The following is a 16,388-nucleotide window of genomic DNA, read 5'->3' as shown; positions in this document are numbered from 1 at the left end:
AAATGATTTTTGTCTGATTCCATGATGACACGTGTCGACCCCAGATTGGCCTTCAAGAGCATCCATGATGGCCAACCAGAGAGTGACACGTGGCCAAATCTGCTGCAGCAGATCAAGCCCCACATGGGGGTCTACAAAAACACAAACTTTGATTGGTAAAGGTTGAGACTTAAACTAACTAACTTAATAGAAGTTTGGAATAATTTAGGAAGAAAGGCATTCCTTGGAGAATTAGGTTCACTGGGGTGGTTCCTCATGCAAAAGACACGGCTCTGGTCAGATGGTTCATTTCCTCGCATTAGAGATTCAACTTATAGTCAATTCTCTAACCGGTGATGTACAGAGACTCCTTCAATTAGATTTCACTTTAATTCTCTCACTGATGCAACTTGCAATGGTTTAAGCCTCTCACTAAGCCTTAGCCATTCAAGGTGATCTTTAACCTTGGATTACCCGTCAAAAGCTCGCAAGAGATAACTAATGGATGTCTCCTAGGAGTCCAAAAGCTTATCAAGTGTTGGCTATTCTAGAAAATCCTACCCTGAAGTCACCTACCAGAGGCTCGCAAGGGGTAAACTAGTGCATTTCCATGGTTGGAAATCACTTGCCTTACCAAGTGTTGGCCCAGGTGACTCCAAGGTGTTTTAAGTTAACTAAAAACATTGAAATCACTAAAGGATTTCACTTCCTCTTCATTACTAGCTAAAACCACAGAGCTTTGCATTCTTGCATTTGGAACCTTCCCCGGCAACCTTAGCTCCAAGGAATTGGAGGTTTAGTTACTCATTCTCTGGGGAAAACTCCTCAGAGAATTCATAACTTATAAATAAAATTAAAATACAAAGTGAGAAGGTAAGGCAGTAGAAAGAAAATAGACTTTACTTGCTTACCCAAACGGTTACAGAAGGAACTCTTCTCTGAAAACATGCTCCCGAGAGGTATATATATCAACATAATATAAAACTAATTGTTACAAAGATATTTAGTCTTTTTACTAACTTAAAAACTAAGGAATCATGTAATTGGTGGTTTACAAGGAGTATTTTGGGATTTAGACAACAAAAATCTAATGGAAAATATCTCCCAATGTCGGTAGCAACTTTCGGGAGGCTTCAGGAACCATTTCGCAAGAGAAAAATGGTGTCTGCGAAATCGTTCGCAAGAGAAAAATGGTGTCTGCGAGATTTCGCAGACACCCAAGAGGGCTGCGAAATTATTTCGCAACACCAAGCTATTTTCACATGGCTGCGAAGTTGGCTTCCACCTTGAGGTTCCAAGCTTCCTTCTCGCGGCATAAATCGTGCATCGTCAGAAGGAGAAACACCTTACTATACAAAAATGCTGCGAAATCACTTAGCAACAAAAGGGTGATTTCGCAGCACTTTGCAAAATGCTTCCTTCAGCTCGGAGTGACTGGCTTGCAATGGCTGCAACTTCTTCGTTTCAACTCCGAATTGCACACCGTTTGAAGCATTGGATTGTTGACTTCCTGAGCTTTGAAATGGTATATAGCATGCATCATTTGGACTTCATAAAGTGCTCCAAAAGTGGCTGCTACGACTGTCATCAAGAATATGCTTTATGGCAGATTCTCTTTGCTTTTTCTCCTTGCAATCCGGATTCACTCTTGGCAAGTGACTTCTAAGCTTTGCCCAAGATTCCTCATAGCTCTCCTTAGTCTTGACTTGCTTTGGTGATCAAAATACTAACAAAAACACCAAAACTTACACAAAGTGATCAAAATTGCTTTAAAGGGTCCTTAACATGCCAATTGAGTTAAAAGGCCTAAACTACTACTCAAAAGTGTTTAAAAGGATTAATTATAGGCTATCAAATAGCACTTTTTGAGTAGTAATCACTCCCCCCAACCGACATGTTGCTAGTCCCTTAGCAAAATAGGAGAGAAAAATGAAAATAAATAACAAACTAATCTAAAATTTACAACATCATGCTAAAGGAAAATAATTCTTAAGTGGCATGATGATCTAATTCTCACATGAATCACTAAAGAAATACAAACCCAAATCTCAACAAGAGTCATAACACCTATGCTAAACATTGTCAATCAAGGGAGTGCATTATGCAAACTGAAGTTTTAAAATCATTTCCCCTTTCAAAGAACTAAACTTCAATCTTCCACAAAAATCTATGTGTATTGGCTCTTTAGGTTCCGAGAATAATATGCTAAACTAGTCTCTCCCCCCAACCTATCTCTTTTCAACACTTTAGCAAACTGACCAAAATCAATAAGAAAAGAACACACTTTCATTATCATTTTTTTTTTTTTCAAGGTAGCTTTATGGGGTACTCTTTCTGACTTGTCCATGTAATGGGGGTCCATTGATGACTCCCAACCAATTAAGGTTTAGGGCACCAAGTTTTAAGGATCTTTCAACCACTAACTCCTCGGATTTTTCCCCGGACTTTTAAGAATGAGATTCTAATACCCAAGCATCTACCATATGCTAACTCTACCTATTCACCCTTATAACGAGCATTGAGGTCGGTGACTCCCAACCAATTAAGGCTTAGGGCACCAGGCTTAAAAGATTTTCACCATATACCCCTCAGACCTTGCTCGGGTTTCAAGGCAAGCAAACAACTTTCTTTATTTCAAAGGCTCATTGGCCTTTTGCAAAGTGTTTCAATTTTTATCAAATGAGGTCAAGTATACCAAGTCCCAAAATTATCCTAAGTCAAGAGGGAAATAGCTTTTCATCTTATAATCGGAAACTAATGTGCACAGTGTGTGAATAGATTAAAGTGGAAGAACTCAATTCAATTTCAGTAGAAGTTTCAACAATTGAACCACTTTAGTAAGCATAATCCATACTCTAAGTCAAGTGAAAAACAACAGTTCAATTTCTCTTGGTTTAATTTGAAAATTTTTCCTCAAAATTCATGGAGAATAGAGTAACAAGAGTAAAAAGTAAAAACTACAACTAATTAACCAATATAATTGCAATACCAAAAAGATTTAGAATACTTCCTTCCTCATACCCCCCAACCGAACTGAGCATTGTCCTCAATGTGATTTGAGTGACTGTAATAAAAGGGAGGAAGTGGTACCTCCTTGCTGATATCAAATTCGAATATTGATTGGGGAAAACCACATGTTTCAAAAAGAATAGAATATGTGAGAAAAGGAAATAAGGAGAACTTAATGCTAACTTTTAACAAGAAATATTCAACTTGTATTACTTTGAGTTCATTTAATTACAATGCTAAATACAAGTAACACAAGGAATCCCATATATAGTACCAAAATACTAGGACTTCTTTTCACTAAAAAAAACTAAATACATAGAAATATTAGATAGATAGTAGTCTGATGAGTGGGGTGGTGCTGCTAGAATTAGGCAGATGGATCTGCCTCTTCAGTAGGTGGATCAGCTGGGGCTTCGGGCTTTGGAGGATGAGACTCTGAAGGTTGAGAGTGTGGCTCTAGTGGAGTATCAGTGGAGGGCTCTACAGCTTGTGGCAGATCGAAATGGACTTGGAGCTGCCTTAAGATGGCAGCTTGTTGAGCCTGAGAGGCTAACATCTGCTCTTGGCAAGCTCTGATGGCTGCCATCTCCTGAGCAAGATTGCTCTGAGAAGCTGTAAGAGTCTCCAATGCACGGCACAGCTCTCGATATTCAGATAAAGGAATGGCCATCCTCGGCTCAGCTGATGTGGATGGCTGTGATGGAGCAGGTGCAGCTGGTGGAGCTCTAGGAATGGCAGGAGCAGCAACTGTTATACCCTCAGGTATACGTCTTGGGGAGGCTCTCCTTGCAGCTGGTTGAGGCTACCCAGGCTGATCAACTTTGTAGGCCGTCATATTATTCCATTTATCAAGAGTGAATGGCTCACGGCATATTCGCTTTCTCTCCAGCTGAGGCTCAGAGGGGTATCCCAGATGCTCCAAAATTTGGCATAGCAGCCGTGGGAAGAGAAGGGGAATGCAATCTGCTCTTTGAAGCTTCTTCTTGTGAACCTTCTCCTCAAAGTAGAGAAGGGCTGCCATGGTCAGATGATGAGGCCCAAAGAAGAATCCTTCTGACATCTTGTACAGGGCTTCCAGGAGAACTCCCCTTCTTTGGGTCCAATGCTGCAGGGGATAGATATTATGCCTCAAAAAGGCATCAATCAAAAACATAACTGGGGGAAGCTCCCCCCTCAGCAAATGTGATCGATTTGCAGCTCCTCTGGAAAGGGTGCGAACCATCTCTAGCTTAGTAGGATTTGCCCAAGCTCTAAAATTGTCGAATTGGGTTGGCTCAAAAGGAATTTGCAGGGCTTCAGCAATATGTCGTGCTCCCAAAATACCATGTCTCCCATCGATTGTGAAATGAATCAAGGTTGGATTTCTTACCTCTTTGGTTGTCATGGACTGGTAGAAATCCGTGGCTATCCGAGGATAGAAAAAGTCTCTTGGAGCTAGCAGTTGCTCCATATGATATCTCCTGAGCAGCTGGAATGATTGGGCAAGCTCTGGCCTCACTCTGAATGCTGCTAAGTCGAAGCAAAGCTCGAAATGAAATGCCCGAGTTCTACAATCCAGGTTTCCCTCAATTGGGGGCTGAGGTAGCATTGGCCTCCTAATCACTTCTTCCAGAGGTGTTTCCGCTTGAATTTGGGGCTCGGGAAGTGGCACTTGAGGCTCCTGAGATTTTTCTTGGGGCACCGGAGATGGTACCGGCGACTAAACTGGCGAGGGAACTGGAGTTGCAACTGGAGAAGGATCTGGTGAGGATACCGGGGATTGAACCGGTGATGGCTTTGGGGATTGCTCAGGGGATTGCTCGGTCAAATCGATGGGTTCTGAGCTCTCCACCTTGGGTTTCTTCTTTAATGGCCGACCGCCTGACCTGGTAAGGTATCGTCTTGTCGGCGACTTTGGTGGCACGGGCTCCACCGGAGGTGGATTTGGCCTTGACGGCGAAGCCTCTGGAGCAGAACCTGGACTTGGCTCCTTTCGCAGACTCTTCTTGCCGTTCGAAGGAGATGAAGACTTAGCCCCTCGTGTTCGCGCCATTTTGGGCTATCGAACTTTGGCCGGCGTTGCTGATCGGAGAAGGTGACCGGAGGCTCGGACGGCGTGGCTTGGTGAAGAAGACGAAGAGGCTGCGAAAATGGTGCTCTGATTTTTGAAACCCTTTTCGCAGCTCAAATGACCGGTATAAATAGGAAAAACGGAAGCCCAAGGGTCAGTTTAAGTTTCGCAACAAAACGCCAATTTCGCAGCAAAATGTCATTTTCGCAGCAACTTCGCAGTGAGTTTCGCAGCTGCGAAATCGATGTTACTGTGCTGCGAAGTGGCACTCGTGTGCCAAAACCATTATCGCAATTGCGAAATACCCTGCGGAATGGGACTTTCGGTGCGAAATCAGGTTTTTCCACTTCGCAATGGGTTTCGCAGCTGCGAAATGGATGCTACTGTACTGCGAAATGGCACTCGTGTGCCAAAACCACTTTCGCAGCTGCGAAATACACTCGCAGAGACTTCTACAGTGTTGTGGAATGGTTTGGCAACAAAATGCACATTTCGTAGAAGTTTCCTTCATTCTGCGAAATTTCGCAGAGTTTTGTTTTTCCCCTGTTTTTGCTCTATTTCGGCTCCGATTTCGACCCGATTTTTTTTCTTTCAATCTCCTTGAAATTTCTTCCACCTGGGATCATTCAAAATGATTAAAACACACCTAAAAACATGACTTAAGATCAAAAACTAAGATCAAAAGTATGGAAACAACTTGAAAATTTACAAAATTTACAAAAATTTTGGACTGTGGTAAACCACGTCCAGCAAACTCTTTTTCACTTAGGCTTTTTGAGGTTCAAGGAGGTTGATTGCCTCCTTTTCTGGTTTGAATGGCTCCATGAATGGCTTGAGACGATATCCATTGACTTTAAAGCTATCCTTGCCATTGGAATTCAATATTCCACCACTCCATTGGACCATACTCGGTGAATAACAAACGGACCTATCCACCTTGACTTGAGCTTCCCAGGAAAGATATGGAGTCTTGTGTCATACATCAAAACTCTTTGTCCTTCCTGAAATTCTTTGTTGGAGATGAGTTGATCATGCCACTTCTTCATCCTCTGTTTTGCAACTTTGGAATTGATATAAGCATTATTTCTTAATTCCTCCATCTCATTAAGGTCTAGAAATCTCTTTTCTCCTGCCTTGATCAAGTCCATATTCAGCTTCTTTATTGCCCACCAAGCTTTGTATTCAACTTCCACAAGGAGATGGCATGCTTTTCCATAGACAAGACGATAGGGAGACATCCCAAGAATAGTCTTATAAGCTGTTCTATATGCCCACAAGGAATCATGAAGCCTAATAGACCAATCCTTTTTGTTGGAATTCACCACTTTCATCAAGATGTTCTTTATTTCCCTGTTAGCTAGCTCAACTTGCCCGGAAGTTTGAGGATGATAAGGTGTGGCCACCTTATGCTTCACTCCATACTTGGATAACAGAGCTTCAAAAGGTTTGTTGCAAAAATGAGCACCTCCATCACTGATTATGGCCTTGGGCACCCCAAATCTTGAGAAAATGTTCTCTTTAAGAAATTTGAGAACCACCCTGTGATCATTTTGTTTACAGGGGATTGCCTCAACCCACTTAGAAACATAATCCACCCCCACCAAGATGTAAGAATTACCAAAAGACATTGGGAAAGGTCTCATAAAGTCAATGCCCCATACATCAAATATCTCAACTATCAGAATGGGGTTCATAGGCATTTGATTTCTTTTTGTTAGCTTTCCAAGCCTTTGGCATCTATCACAATTCCTACACATGATGTGGGCATCTTTAAAAAGAGATGGCCAAGTAAACCCTGATTGCAATACCTTCATGGCTGTTTTCTGAGAGGCAAAGTGGCCTCCACATGCATTCTCATGACAATGAGATAGAATCCCTTGCTGCTCATCTTCAGGGACACACTTCCTAATAATATGAGCTGCACAATACATAAAGACAAAGGGCTCTTCCCAATAATAAGCATGAATTTTGGCAAAGAAGTGCTTCCTGTCCTGTGCATTCCACTCACTTGGAATTTCACCAGTCACTAAATAATTAGCAATATGAGCATACCAAGGAGTTTTCACTAGGAACATGAGTGATTCTTCAGGAAAATCATCATTGATAGGCAAGGGATGGGAATTATGTGCTATAACTAACCTTGACAAGTGGTCAACTACCACATTCTCCACTCCTTTCTTATCTTTGATTTGAAGATCGAATTCTTGTAACAAAAGAATCCATCTAATCAACCTTGCTTTTGCATCTTGCTTTGTCAATAAATACTTCAAGGCTGAATGGTCAGTAAACACAATGATGAAAGACCCCACTAAGTAAGCACGAAATTTGTCCAAAGCAAATACCACAGCTAACAATTCTTTCTCTGTAGTTGTGTAGTTCCTTTGAGCTTCATTTAGTGTTTTACTTGCATAGTAAATCACATAGGGCTTCCCATCTTCTCTTTGGCCAAGCACAGCTCCTATAGCAAAGTCACTGGCATCACACATCAATTCAAAAGGCAATTGCCAGTTAGGGGCTCTCACTATTGGAGTTGTTGTTAAAAATTTCTTCAGTTGATCAAAGCTATTTTGACACCTTTCATCCCATATAAACTTAGCATCCTTAGCTAACAGCTCACAAAGAGGTTTTGAAAGACTTGAAAAACCTTTTATAAACCTCCTATAGAACCCTGCATGGCCAAGGAACTGCCTTACTCCTTTCACAGTTGTTGGAGATGGTAATTTGGCAATAAGCTCCACCTTTGCTTTATCAACTTCAATGCCTCTTTCAGAGATGATATGACCAAGGACAATTCCTTGACGTACCATAAAATGGCATTTCTCCCAGTTTAGCACCAAATCTTTTTCAATGCATCTATGAAGAACTGCTTCCAAATTAACCAAGCACTCCTCAAATGTATCTCCATATACGGTGATGTCATCCATGAAAACCTCCATAATTCTCTCCACCATATCACTGAAAATACTCAACATACATCTTTGAAATGTAGCAGGTGCATTGCATAAACCAAAATGCATTCTTCTATAAGCAAATGTTCCGAATGGACATGTAAAAGTGGTTTTTTCCTGATCTGCCAAATCAATTTCGATTTGAAAATACCCTGAATACCCATCCAAGAAACAATAGAATGGATGTCCAGAGACTCTCTCCAGCACTTGATCAATAAATGGCAATGGAAAATGATCCTTCCTGGTGACAGCATTCAGCTTCCTATAATCAATACACACCCTCCAACCTGAAGTGAGGCGTGTAGTAATTTCTTCCCCTTTTTCATTTTGAATCACTGTGATCCCTGACTTCTTTGGTACCACTTGAGTAGGACTCACCCAAGGGCTATCAGATATAGGTAAATGATTCCTGCTTGAAGTAACTTCAGCACCTCAGCTTGCACCACCTCTTGTAGATGAGGATTCAACCTTCTTTGAAATTGACGAATTGGTTTTGCTTCCTCCTCCATATATATATGATGAGTACAAACTAAAGGACTAATGCCTTTCAAGTCAAATATTTGCCATCCTATTGCCTTCTTACACCTCTTGAGAACTTCCATTAAACAATTCTCTTGATGATTGGTCAGAGATGAAGATATCACAACAGGACATTGATTATTTGCTTCAAGATATGTATATTTCAGCTCCACAGGTAAAGGCTTCAGATTGAGTTTTGGAATTTCTTCTTCAACAGCTGCCTCCTCTTCCTTATTGAACAAAGGTAGAATTCCTTCTATCTTTCTCCAACTTTGTAGAGTAGCAAGCCCAATAGGAGATTCAGAAAAACCTTCCTCAATATCCACAAGACTTTCATTCAACTTGTCTTGCATATGTTGATTGCAGTGCTCCTCCACCAAAGTATCAATTACACATAACTCCTCTGGACCTTCTTCTTCTTCCGGAGTGATTTGCTTTTTAGACATATAGAAAATATTGAGATCCAGTGTCATGTTACCAAAAGTGAGTTGCATAAGCCCATTCCTACAGTTGATGATTGCATTTGAAGTTGCAAGAAATGGCCTTCCAAGGATGATAGGAACTAAATTAGCTTCCTTTACAGTAGGATCTGTATCAAGAACAATAAAATCTACTGGATAGTAGAAATTATCCACTTGAACCAATACATCCTCAATTACCCCTCTTGGAATTTTCACTGATCTATCTGCCAGAGATAAAGTGATTGCTGTTGGCTTCAACTCTCCAAGGCCTAATTGCTTGTAAACAGAATAAGGAAGCAAATTCACACTTGCTCCCAAATCTAGCAAGGCTTTCTCCACTACCTTTCCTCCAATCATGACTGAAATGGTAGGACTTCCAGGGTCTTTGTACTTCAAAGGAGACTTACATTGTAAGATTGCACTTACTTGCTCAGTCAAGAAGGCTTTCTTGTTTACAGTCAACCCTCTTTTGATAGTACACAAGTCCTTTAAGAATTTTGCATACGTTGGAACTTGTTTGATCATATCCAGCAGTGGAATATTAACTTTCACTTGTCTCAAGACTTCAAGGATTTCAGCTGCATTTCTAATCCCCTTTTTCCCATGTAATGCTTGAGGAAAAGGTGGAGAAGTTGATTTCTTCAGCATTTCTTCCTTCAGAAGCTCCTTCTCTGGAATTACTTTCCTTGTTGCATCAAAGTCCTTCTTTTCTTCACTGATCTCACTCTCTTTATCTTCCATTTCCTTCCCTTTCTTTATCTCTTCTTCTTTCTCAACATGTGGCTTGGGTATTGGCTGCTCAATTTTCTTACCACTCCTTAGAGTGATCAAGGCTTTCACATCTTTCACCTGTGATGATTCTCCCTCATGGCTTTCCACTTCATGGACACCTTTGGGATTTTGGTGAGGTTGAGAAGGAAATCTTCCCTTTTCTTGCAGTGTATTCAAATTTGTAAGCCTTGAAATTGAATATTGGATGTTATCAAATTTTTGGTTCATATCATTTTGCATTCCATCCATCCTTTTATTCAACACACTCTCCACTCTATCAATTCTTTGATCGAGTCGAGCATTGGTGGCTTCTTGCTTTTCAATAAAATCTCTCATTACCTTGCTGAGATTGGCTATTGCTTGTTCAATACTTGAAGATTGCTGAGATGGTGGATCCGGCTGTTGGTATTGAGTTGCTGATTACTACCTAAAAAGTGCTATTTTACACCTTTAATGCATTATGTTTTAAGCACTTTTGTGTAGTAGTTCTCCATCTTTAGTCCAATTGGCATGTTAAGGACCTAGCAATGTCTTCTAATCATATTTGTGGCTAGTTTTAATGTTTTAACAGCTTTTTGGATCATTAAGACAAGTCAAGCAAAGGAGAGAAGCAAAGAGAAGCAAAGTGAAAAAAATCAAGATGTAGCAGCTGCAGTCTTATTTCACACTTTTGGAGCACTTCCCGAAGTCCATTTTTTACATGTTATATACCATTTTAAAGCTCTGGAAGTCAAGAATCCAACGCTTCAAACCGTGTACGATTTGGAGCTGAAATGAGGAAGATATGGCCTTCGGAAGACAACTGCTCCAGGTTATGCGAAAATTTCGCATTCCACAAGAGGTTATGCGAAATTCGCATAACATTCGCATATGGTTCGCATAACCTATGCGTGTTGCGAATTTTGCCCTGCCCTTTGCCGACTCCACTTTAGATATTTTCCTTTGTATTTTGTGATGTAATTTCCTTTATTATCCTTGTAATTAACCAATCATAAGCTTTAGCTTTTGTAAAGACTTTATAAGGGGTGGAAATCACCTCTTGGAATATATGGAATACGTATTACGTTTTTACACGGAGAATTTTACAGAGCTCTCTCGTTCTCTTTTCTCTTTATTATTTTCTTTTTCTTGGAAGCCAAACAACCTCTAAGGATGTTTGCCCGGAGGATGAGAGGCTAAACTTTCAGTTTCTTAGAGTAAAGGAAGCTAGGTGAAAAGTCCAGATGAAAAGGTGGAAAGCTTCCATGCATTAAATTCAGGTAGTTGGAATTCATAAATGGCTTCTAAATCCAAAGTTTTGCTTTAAACCCCTTAGAATCACTTTGAATGATCAATACATGGTAAGCTTCAGGTCTTTATGGATGCTTATTGTTAGATTCATATTAGTCCATTAGTTATCATGTACGAGTCATTGGAAAGTGATTCAAGGTGAAGACCTGATTACTACCAAAAAGTGCTATTTTGTAGACCTAATTATAATGGTTTTAAGCACCTTTGAGTAGTAATCATATTCATTTAACCCAATTAATTCATTAAGGTCCTTAGTAATTGGTTTTAACCATTTTGTGGCAAGTTTACATGTTTATATCAGCTTATGAATCAATTCAAGCATGCCAAATGATGGAGGAGCTACTTGGACAAGTTAAAGCAAGCTTTTAGCTACACCAAAGCAAGCCAACAAAAGGAGAAAAGCAAAGAGAAGCAAAGAGAAGCAAAAAGAAGCAAAGAGGAAAACAGAGGACAGCAGCTGCAGTCTTCTTTGGCACTTTTGGAGCACTTACCGAAGTCCATTTTCTACATGCTATATACCATTTCAAAGCTCAGGAAGTCAAGAATCTAACGCTTCAAACCGTGTACGATTTGGAGCTGAAATGAGGAAGATATGGCCTTCGGAAGACAACTGCTCCAGGTGTGCGAGAATTTCGCACACCCCCCTTTAGCTGTGCGAATGGTGTGCGAAGTTCGCACACCTTCTTCAGGTGTGCGAAAATTTCGCACACCCCATGCGTGGTGCGAATTTTCCCCTGTTTCTGCCGACTCCACTTTAGATCTTTTCTTTTAGATATTTTTGTATAAATTTCCATTCTTCTCCTTGTAATCCACCAATCATAAGATTTATTAGCTAGGAAGGTTGGAAAAACTTCTCTATTTATATCCCCTTGCATCCGTTGTAACATATATTGACATATTGATATATAATATATAATACATATTACGTTTTACACTCTCTCATTTTCTCTTTTCTCTTCACTATTTTATTTTCTTGGTAGCCAAACAGCCTCTAAGGGCTTTTCCTCAGAGGATGATTGGCTAAAACTTTTAGTTTCTCAAAGTATGGATGTTATGTGATGACTTGGATGCAATCCCATGGAAATTTCTCACACCCGGAAGGTAAGGTAGTCGTTTTTCATTAAAGGTTCATTAATGCAAAGTTTGGTTTTTATTTCCTTTGGACAACTTCCAACGGCCAATACTTGATAAGCTTTTGGATTTCTATCCATTAGTTATCTCCTATGAGCTATTGGAAGGTGAGGTTTTCAATTCCAAGTTTTGTATTAATCCGTTAGAACCAATTTCAATGGCCATTGAAAGGTGAGTTTATCACCTGGAATGACTTTGAGTTGCCAATATTTGGTAAGCTTTTGGCTTTAGACCATTAGTTATCTCTTACGAGCCATTCAAAGGAAGTCTAAGGTGAATAACCATTGATGAAATTCACTACCATCTGTTTTGCCATTTTAAAGGATTAAAACGTGATTTGCTAAATCCATACCGGTTCGGGAAGCAAGCATCACCATAGTTGCAACCCCAACGCGAGGAGCCTATCCTGAGATTTCCAATTTGCATAAGAGCCAGAGCATAGCTATCCTATCTTTGAGAAACTTGTTTTTACACCCTTTCATTTTAGTCTTTAATGTTAGCTTAGATTAGTTTAAATCTTTCTAAAACATTTACATCTTCTTTTAAAGCTAACATCCATAAGAAAATCACCTATTTTCCTAACTTGAATATCACTTGTGTTTGCGAAAACCCTTCCCAGTGAACGATCCTAGAACCACTATGCTATAGTAGCTTGGCTACTTTAGTAATAGTATTCAAGGTATAAATTTTGTTGATACGCCTTTAAAGCTAAGCTACCATGAGTCGCATCAAGACCCATAGTGTCTTAAGCCATTAATGGACCTTGACTACCATTTCTATTGATCTTTTATGGATTAAATCTTCATTGTCAAACCTATACCGGTTCGGGAAATAACTATAGGTTAAATCCCCAATGCGAGGAGAAAAATCCGGAATTTTCCACTTTCTATTCTGAACTTGATCCTAGCAACCCTTAGCTCCGGGAGACTTTCTTTCTTCCCTTTTTAATTAGTTTATGTTAGTTTAGTTTCAAACACTTTCAAAACAAATTTTATTTTCTTTTAAACTTTAAGTTTTGATTAAGGAAATCATTAAATACAATTTCTAATTTTGAGTATATCACTGGTAGAATGAAAACCCATCCCAGAGTTCGACCCTAGAGCCACTATACTATAGTAGCTTTGCTACATTAGTATGAGGTCATAGGTTTTATAAATATTTTTGATTAAATGACCCATTTGGAGTTACACGCGAATCAGTTGCTCTGGCCTTCCATGAGAAATTTGGATGATTCCTCCAACTTGAATTGTAGGTATTTCCATAAGGAGCATTGTTATTGGGCCTGAATTGTCCAACAACATTTGCTTGATCTCTATACATTTCCCTTTCAGTTGAAATTGCAGGGCATTCCTCCACCAAATGTTCAAATGATTGACAATTGGGACACAACTTCACTTGCACTGGTGCTTCAGCAACAGCTTGCACTTCATGTATTCTTTTCAGCTCCAGCTCCTCCAATCTTCTTGTCATAGCTGCCAACTTTGCTTTCATGTCATCATCTTCTTTCAAATTATACATCCCAGCCTTTGCATTGTAAGCATTCAACTGAGACTTCATCTTTCCCACTTCTCCTTTAGTTGGTTCATCCCATCCCCTTGAAACATCAGCTACATAGCTTAAAAAATCCATAGCTTCCTCTGGATTTTTGCTCATGAAATCTCCTCCACACATTGTCTCGAGGAGTTGCTTCATTGAGGATGACATACCATCATAAAAATAGCTCACCAATAGCCAAGTATCAAAGCCATGGTGAGGACAAGCATTTATAGCTTCCATGTATCTTTCCCAACACTCATAGAATTTCTCATTCTCTTTAGCTGAGAAATTTGAAATTTGCCTTTTCAAGCCATTTGTTCTATGAGTAGGAAAAAATTTCTTGAGGAATTCAGCTTGTAAATCAGTCCAAGAGCGGATACTCCTTGGTCTTAAAGAATTAAGCCAAATTTTGGCCTTATCCTTTAAAGTAAAAGGAAATAACTTAAGCATCATCAAGTCAATTGAAGCTCCTCCCTCTTGGAATGTATTACAAACATCTTCAAATTCCTTGATGTGTGCATACGGATTCTCACTTTCCATCCCATGGAAAGTTGGTAGAAGTGGAACAAGATATGGTCTGATCAATAGCTGCTCTGTAGGGGGCACTATACATGATGGTGCACTCATACGAGGTGGATGCATACGGTCCCTCATTGATCTGAATTCATTGAGATTATCTTGACGACCTTCGTGACTATGCTGATCTTCAGGTGTAGCCTCCGTGATATTCAAGATTACTTCCAATTCTCCTCTCTGAGGTGTATCACACTTAACAAGCCTACCTCCAATGTCTCGTATCCACTTGGGCATACACAACTAGTATCCAACTGCAACTTAAATAAAAACAGAGGACAACAAGAAAAACAAGGCTACAACAACAAAATTAAACTAGGCTAAATTTTTTAAAAAGATAAACTTAGAGTATGAATAACTAAAGAAAGAATGAAAATTAGTAAAGTGAAAGAAACTTTACCAACTTGTGATGAAAATCACAAGTGCTCAAAAATGGTATCACAATGAACTTGACACTCATTCCCCAGCAGCGGCGCCATTTGATTCATGCCCAATTGGTGTCTCAGCTGATTTGTGTTCAGCTGGTGCTCCTTGATTGAGGAAGTGATCAACAAAATTTATTACCTATAACACCATACACTAGGGTAGCAAAGAAAAAGCTACTATAGTATAGTGGCTCTAGGGTCGTTCACTGGGAATGACTAACAAGCAATCAATGATACCAATTCCAAGTGAATTGGTCTTGCTTCATTTCAAGGTTAGCTTAAGAAATAAAACACAAACTTTGATTGGTAAAGGTTGAGACTTAAACTAACTAACTTAACAGAAGTTTGGAATAATTTAGGAAGAAAGGCATTCCTTGGAGAATTAGGTTCACTGGGGTGGTTCCTCATGCAAAAGACACGGCTCTGGTCAGATGGTTCATTTCCTCGCATTAGAGATTCAACTTATAGTCAATTCTCTAACCGGTGATGTACAGAGACTCCTTCAATTAGATTTCACTTTAATTCTCTCACTGATGCAACTTGCAATGGTTTAAGCCTCTCACTAAGCCTTAGCCATTCAAGGTGATCTTTAACCTTGGATTACCCGTCAAAAGCTCGCAAGAGATAACTAATGGATGTCTCCTAGGAGTCCAAAAGCTTATCAAGTGTTGGCTATTCTAGAAAATCCTACCCTGAAGTCACCTACCAGAGGCTCGCAAGGGGTAAACTAGTGCATTTCCATGGTTGGAAATCACTTGCCTTACCAAGTGTTGGCCCAGGTGACTCCAAGGTGTTTTAAGTTAACTAAAAACATTGAAATCACTAAAGGATTTCACTTCCTCTTCATTACTAGCTAAAACCACAGAGCTTTGCATTCTTGCATTTGGAACCTTCCCCGGCAACCTTAGCTCCAAGGAATTGGAGGTTTAGTTACTCATTCTCTGGGGAAAACTCCTCAGAGAATTCATAACTTATAAATAAAATTAAAATACAAAGTGAGAAGGTAAGGCAGTAGAAAGAAAATAGACTTTACTTGCTTACCCAAACGGTTACAGAAGGAACTCTTCTCTAAGAACATGCTCCCGAGAGGTATATATATCAACATAATATAAAACTAATTGTTACAAAGATATTTAGTCTTTTTACTAACTTAAAAACTAAGGAATCATGTAATTGGTGGTTTACAAGGAGTATTTTGGGATTTAGACAACAAAAATCTAATGGAAAATATCTCCCAATGTCGGTAGCAACTTTCGGGAGGCTTCAGGAACCATTTCGCAAGAGAAAAATGGTGTCTGCGAGATTTCGCAGACACCCAAGAGGGCTGCGAAATTATTTCGCAACACCAAGCTATTTTCACATGGCTGCGAAGTTGGCTTCCACCTTGAGGTTCCAAGCTTCCTTCTCGCGGCATAAATCGTGCATCGTCAGAAGGAGAAACACCTTACTGTACAAAAATGCTGCGAAATCACTTCGCAACAAAAGGGTGATTTCGCAGCACTTTGCAAAATGCTTCCTTCAGCTCAGAGTGACTGGCTTGCAATAGCTTCAACTTCTTCGTTTCAACTCTGAATTGCACACCGTTTGAAGCATTGGATTGTTGACTTCTTGAGCTTTGAAATGGTATATAGAATGCATCATTTGGACTTCATAAAGTGCTCCAAAAGTGGCTGCTACGACTATCATCAAGAATATG

The 16,388-nt window shown here is 39.8% G+C and overlaps 1 pseudogene; it reads right to left on the bottom strand.

Annotated features, from left to right (window-relative positions):
- Positions 1-5,026: 5,026 nt before the first annotated feature.
- Positions 5,027-13,854, bottom strand: LOC132253883 (uncharacterized; annotated as a pseudogene).
- Positions 13,855-16,388: the final 2,534 nt, after the last annotated feature.

Source organism: Vitis vinifera, chromosome 6, assembly GCF_030704535.1.
Source record: "Vitis vinifera cultivar Pinot Noir 40024 chromosome 6, ASM3070453v1".
Taxonomy (NCBI): Eukaryota; Viridiplantae; Streptophyta; class Magnoliopsida; order Vitales; family Vitaceae; genus Vitis; species Vitis vinifera.
Note: the sequence above shows the minus strand (reverse complement) of the source record. Positions and strands in the feature narration are given on the sequence as shown.